Consider the following 7,112-nt stretch of genomic DNA (forward strand, 5'->3'; position numbering starts at 1 on the left):
ATAACTAATTATAGAGAAATTGAAATGATGTAGTTCAAATTTTCACACGAAGCTCGCTAAGATTTTTATAGAGAAAAAAAATACTCATTAGACTCAATTCGATCTAGAAAAGCACCAGAAAAATCGACAAGATGCACTTTTATTTGGTCAATTTTCCAATTTTCAGTATTTTTATCCAATTTTAGAAGGGCATAACTCTTAGCACAAAACTCCAATTTTAATGGTTTATTACTTGTTTTAAAGCTAAAAATAAGATTTATAAGCCTGTAAAATTTCATGCCCAAATTATAACAATTGCTCATTATTTTATGTGCCACAAATTTGACACTATTTAGGGAGATTTTATCCCCTAATGTCACTTTCTTTAATTTATCTCCCATTTTTCTTCTTCCTAACTCTTTTAACATTGCACCATTCATAATTTTAGCATTTGAGCATGTCATACAAATATAATTTACATCATATTACTATCTATAATCCATTACAAACTTGGCATAAAGTTGGATAATACATCACATAATATTCCAAACAATATGACATTCACAAAGCTCTTCTATCCCAATACCATTTCCTTGCCTTTGCCATCAGATGAATCATTCCCTATTTGAGACATAATTTAACATAGGAGGAATGAGATTTCTATGAAATCTTAGTAGCATTTGAATTATAATTATCATGCAAATCAAGCAAGTTATCATGTGACATGTTATCATACCTCAAGACATAATCATCTACATAAAATCATGCTTAATGCCATGCTAAAAGAGGAACATCAAAACTTCTACAATGACAAAATTCAATGTATTTGGCCAAAGCATAAACCAATGTTATTCAACCAATCCCTGCCATAACACAAGTTCCTCCATCCAAGCAAACAACAAATCACATTAAATAAGCAAGATTAACAATCAAATTATAATTCAAAGCTACCTTTTAACACTTGTCCAATTGGTTACTTCAAGAACAAGGTTTCCTCTTGGTTCCGCCTCACAATGCCTATTAAACCAAGCATAAACATAGGCCATATTAATTCCTAAATCACTTAAATACAACTCTTAAGCTTTAACTCAATAATTTCTTCCCTTTTTCCTTTGATTTTTAGCAAAATGATTCCTCCTTTAGAATTAATAACCTCATGACCCAATCCTACACAATTTTTCATGAAGAATCCAATGTTGCAAATCAGATTTTTAAAATTCAAACTCCTCGCCCTTGAACAGTGACTGGCCGAATAGGGGGTTGTATATTTCTAAAAATTTTATTTTTTATTCCAATGATTTTAAACACTTTCCAACAATATATCTCTACATAAAAACATGTTCTAAAGCCATTGGAATCATCAAATAAAGCCAAAACAATAAGCTCCTACGTGAACAGTGCTGACTGAAATTTCTCCCCTTAAACCCTAACTTGGATTTCATCCAAAAATCAATCCATACACCACTTAATCTTCCTTATTCCACTCGATTATTAAGGTTTCTATCCTTTCCTAAGCATCACATGGATGGACCGAAATTTACAGCATTTTTTCATAATTTTCCAAGCCAAAATCCTAATCCAATCAATGTAAAACTTAAGGATAATGATGCTTAGACATACCTTAATATTTTCTTAGTGTAATTTGGATGATTCCTTGCCTAAAACACTCAAGAATTTTGAAGAAGCAGGGCTGGAGCTACAGTGACAAAGTCTCCCCTTATTTTTCCAATTTTTCCGACACTTATTTGTATTTTCTAAGGGGTTATTTATAGAAAAATTAAGCTTCCTCCCCCTCTGATTTTGGATGATGAAATGGCAGAAAAATGGGGTGAGTTGGCAGCCATCAAGTGCCTCTACCCTTCAGATCTCACCATATGGCTTTTCTCTAGATTATTCCACACAATTATCCCTTAATTTCACATTTATTTTAATAAAATAGAGGGACCTGGAAGCTGCACGAAATTGAGCTCAATATGGGCCCCACATATGGTTTGGGTTGGCCCAAAAAGATGGCCCACAAACTAAATCACTATCTCAAACCAATTTGGAACTTTATCGGTTACTATTCACTATTAATATTACATAATTTTTTCAGACTTCCAAAAATTTATTTATCTCTATGATAATTCACCTTTTGATATGAGAACATGATCTGGAAGTTTTCATAATTTTTTGTCATCTCTAGGTATTTATTTTGAATTTTCTCTGATTAGGCCTTTATCGGTAAATCTGAGAAAAAATAAATTTCCTAAAATTAATTCCTAAGCTTCTAAGGCCTAAAAAAAATTTATAGATTCAAATAAATATTTAGATAAATTATTCATCTTTCTCCCAAATTTATTGAGGCCTCCAACTACTTAAAATAATTATTTTCCTTCAATTTCCCAATAATTTCCTGAAAAACCTCTATTTACGGGAAATTCCGTCATAATTTGCTTTCACCGTAAATTCACCTTTTAGGCCTGCACTGATTTTTCAAAACCTCTAATTTATACTTCCATTTTTTGGGAATTTTCTAGAATTTTTCTCAAATTTTTCTGTTTTGCCTTTCTTAGATTGATTATTACAAAAATGCTAGTCCGGACCTTATCAGGGTTTCACATCAAAAGTTATTTCATCTCTCTATCTAGTTCTTACATTGACCCTTATCCTAATTTTTAATCTCTTATGGCTAGGTGAAAATTTTTGGGATGTGACAATGACTTAAGTATTGTTTTAAATCTGGAAAATTTCCAGATTTAAGTAGAGAAGTTATATATTTGATTTTCATGGGAATTTGCATTGGATAAAAGATATTATAGGTATTTAGATTATGAAAATATATGCCTTCCTACGTGTGTCTCGGCCAATTGGTAAAAGTAGGATTGAAGTTTAATTGATTTAATTCCAATAAAATTACAATGATTAAGTATGGGGAGCTCATTATTTGTCCTCAAATATAATAGATAGAGATAATATTTTTGACAAAGATACTTGAAGATTTAAAAGAAAGGAAACCTTTTGAAGGTTATATTATGAATAGGAAAAATTGTCCAGGATGACCAACTATTAGGCAAGGGAAGAATTTAAAGAAATTGGACTTTAAAGAAAGTTACTTTATAAATTATAACTAGATCAAGTATTAGTATACCCTTACGAATATGTTAGGTTTTGATATTTGCTCAGGTCCACAAAGGAAGCAAAACAAAAGGAAATCAGTAAGGTTTGAGTTGGAAGGAAGCAAACTAGGTAGTAGTTCTTTCCTATCTTACGCTTACATATGATTGCTATATGTCTGTTTGTGCCATATTGCTATTTTAAAGCATGAGAACATGTAATCCTTAATTCCTTGCATGGTTTAGCTATGGCCACGTGTAGCTGATAGACACGGGACGATATTTGCCAATTATTTGCATATTATTTATTCAGCTTGTCTATCAATTATTATACATAAATGATTAATTTAATTAGCTTGTAAGGTTATATTCCTCTTTGGTTTTTTTTTTTTGCATGCTTTATGTAATCTGTATATTTGTTTGATAGAATTTACTACTTCTTTAGAATCTCGCCCTTCTTCCATGCCATACAGCAAAAGCAGGTACTTCTAAGGGCAAGGGAGTAGTGATTGGTAGAGCTTGAAGGTGAAGGGAGCTGAAGATCTTTTGTGTATATATTTTGCTTAAAATGCTTCTTATATTTTACTATTTTGGAGTGAAGATAATATATATATATATATATATATTGTCATGTAAATGTTTCTCCATAAAGAGGTGGCTAAGGGAAGATAAACTATAGTAACCGCCATTCATAGGAATGGCCTATATGTTGATATATATGTGTGTGTAGTTATTATGCCTAGATTGTGTATATGAATATATGTACCCTTTTCTATGAGCCAGTGGCCTGGGTATTGAATGTTAATCCTTACTAGTTTTGTATTTAATTAATTACAGGTTGCTTTGAAAGTAAGTTTAAAAGAAAATCCCAGTTTTCTTAGGACAGAAACATGGCTCTTAGTGGTTTGAAGTCAAATAAAATGACCCTATTAGTATATAGAAAGTTAGGTGTTGCTCTGCCGTTTTTTTTTTTTTAATGTATATAAGTAGAATATGCCTTTTTCCTCTGTGTTCGGCTATGAGTTTGTGGGTTTGGAAAATTTGATTCACCCCCCCCCACTTCTAATCAGTGCTTGGTTTAAACTGTATCAGAGTGTGATGAATAAATAGAAATGGGGTTTAAAGTTGAAATAGATTGAGTTTGGGGATTATGATTCTATGAGAAATATTCTTAGGGTCTGTCAAATTTAATGCACAGTGAATGTTCAAAATAATGTCAGAGAGCAAAGAGGTTTATTGTGTATGGGAAATTCTACTTTGTATTTTTGTTGTTCGAAGTGGAAAGGAATTGATTTAGGTTCTGTTCTATTTTGGATTAACACAAATTTGCTAAGAAATGGAATTTGGAAGCTTTTTAACTTGACGATGATGGTGGTGGGGAGAATATTGATGTGGAATTTCAATAAATGAGTTTGTTTATTCTTATGTTATTCCTTAAAGTGCATGTAAAGTGTTTGATGAAATGTTTGGTATGGGAACTTATGGGATTGAGTTGATGATGATGATTTGTTTAGATTATAGTGCTTTGTTATTTCATTTTTCTATTGACATGTAATTAGGAAAGGGTAGGACGTTAGCTAGGAGACATCCATGAAAAAGTATCATACTTTTTTTTTCCCCCCGATGAGATGAAAAAGTATCATAGTAAGTTGGGTAACTAAGTAGGGTTATTGTTTAATGCCTAAGTTAATATAAAAGTTATGTTATAAATATGTTGCTATTTGGGAGGATTAAGGTGGTTGCCCAGATGTAAATGAAGGGTGTTAAGAGGTAAGTTATAAGAACGCATCAAGCAAGTGAATAGTGTCCCAATTAAATTTTAGAAATTTTTTTTCCTATCATTATATTTACACGTTAAGTAATTCATGTGTCAAAGCATATTTCTGATGTGTATGTGTGTCTATATATATATATATATATATATATATCATTTTGTCACTCGAAATACGGTAGGCTTGATGGATTTCCAATGCTTCCTGGAAAAGAGTTTGAAGTATTTTCATTGAAAGAACGTTTTTGTTACCGTTTGATCTTCCGTGATGACTTCGTGGAATGTTTTTTATGTGAGCTACTATTAATGTAAAAGAATTTTGCTGACTGATGGAATTTGAAAGAAATCATTTGAGATTTTGTAAAATTTCGTGCTGGGTTCTTCTTTTATTATATGTATTTTTACTAACTTTGTTATTAAAGGAATATATTTTTTTGTTGCAAGTGGTTAATTGCTTGAAACGTTTTTGAGAGAAACTAAATTCAGAACGCCACTTGCTAACAACAATACTGTTAGCCCTTGGAGCACCATGTTTAGTATCGAGTTGCCTTGTATTCATGACTTCGTCCACGCTTGCTATTCTTGGGCTCCATTCCCACATTTGCTATTCATAGCTTCGACTGTGCTTGTTACTTCGTGCTTGTATTAGTGCATTATGGTTAACATCAAGCACACTTGATATTCGTGGGAATCATTCCCATACTTGTATTTGTGGCTTCGGCCACATTTGTTGGCTACTTGCCCTTGTAAATTGTATGTCATTCTTTGGTAGCACTTTTGAGGCATGAGCGCTACCTGATATTCTAGTTTTTTGGGGGGGAAAGAAATATTAACATCAGGTAGCATTTACTCTAAATAAACGCTACCTGATGTTGTTTTTATTAAAAAAAAAAATTGTTTCAGCAGCGCTAGTACTCTAGCATGATTTTTACATAAATTCTAATAAATTTTACAATGAATAACATATTTTATAACTCTCATTATTCCATATTTTTAATCATATTTACAGCATAGCATTTAAAAATACATGTACAATTTTTTAATACAATTACATGACTCCACATTTACAAAATATATGTGTGAAAAAAAATGAGGAATTCTCTAAAAAAAAGTCTTAATAATAAGAGGCTGGTGTACCATACAAGGAAAAAGCTTGACAGAAAAAGGAAAACAAAATATATGTAAATATAAAGTATACTAGAAGTTAGAACTTACCAAGTAATCTAGGAGGTTAAGAACTTACCAAATGCAGAGATTGCAAGCTACGGTAAGACCATGTTCTTGTAAATAAATAAATGAACAAAAACTTCATATGAATATGCATCAAATAACTAACAACCATGATTTAGACAAATACATCAGAAAATAGAGACACATACAACAAGATGAAAAGAGACATTTGGAGTCTAACTTCTTGTGAAATTAGACTATTCGCACATGCCAGAAGCCACTGAAGAGGAGAGATGTAAGCACATAACAAAACGTGACAATATTTAGCAGGTTTAAAGTCATTTCTTACACAAAACTAGAGGAAAAGATCACGAAACCAACAAGGAACGCCAAACATATATTTAAAAAACCACTGCCCAAGAACCCCACATTTTCATGCCATAGGCATTGAAGTGAAACATTTCATAAATACTTTGAAAACTTCAGATCTTGCAAGTCACCCGCCATCTTATGTAAGATTTAAAAGAAAGCAACTACAGCCGTTCAATTATGTTGTAAAACTTCAAAGATAGAGACTTGGATCAATATTGTAACTTCGAAGAATGTCAAAAATAAAGATTGGTTACTCACCTCAAAATCTCAATCTGCTCACAAGTTTGGGTCACTTTTCTTGCTCCACATGTTAGTCTGAGCTTGTAGTTTTCCAGAATTGTCCTGCAATTTTTTTTTTAATTTTCCCAAAAGCCCAGATTTAGTATATTTATACATTAAATTTGGATATATGAATAGCCAACACCGTCCTCACTCATCAATCAAAATTTTATTACCCACTTTGTAGATCTATATCCCATTCAATCTGTCAGGTCTTCTTCTTCATTTGTTCTCAGGTTTATTAGTGCAACTTGTAATGCAAATATGTAATAATGCCGAGAAAGACAAAGACAATTGTTTTAGATAGACTGTCAAACTTACCTTCAAATAAACATCAACATCACTTCTTTCATATTGAACATCCTCAAACTCATCCAAAATAAAAAATTCCAAATCTGATACACCCTACAGGACCTGACCAGAAAGGAAGGAAAATGTATGAATTA

The sequence above is a fragment of the Neltuma alba genome, unplaced genomic scaffold (assembly GCF_004799145.2).
Source record: "Neltuma alba isolate B1F8T4 unplaced genomic scaffold, ASM479914v2 tig00002907_pilon, whole genome shotgun sequence".
Classification (NCBI taxonomy): Eukaryota; Viridiplantae; Streptophyta; class Magnoliopsida; order Fabales; family Fabaceae; genus Neltuma; species Neltuma alba.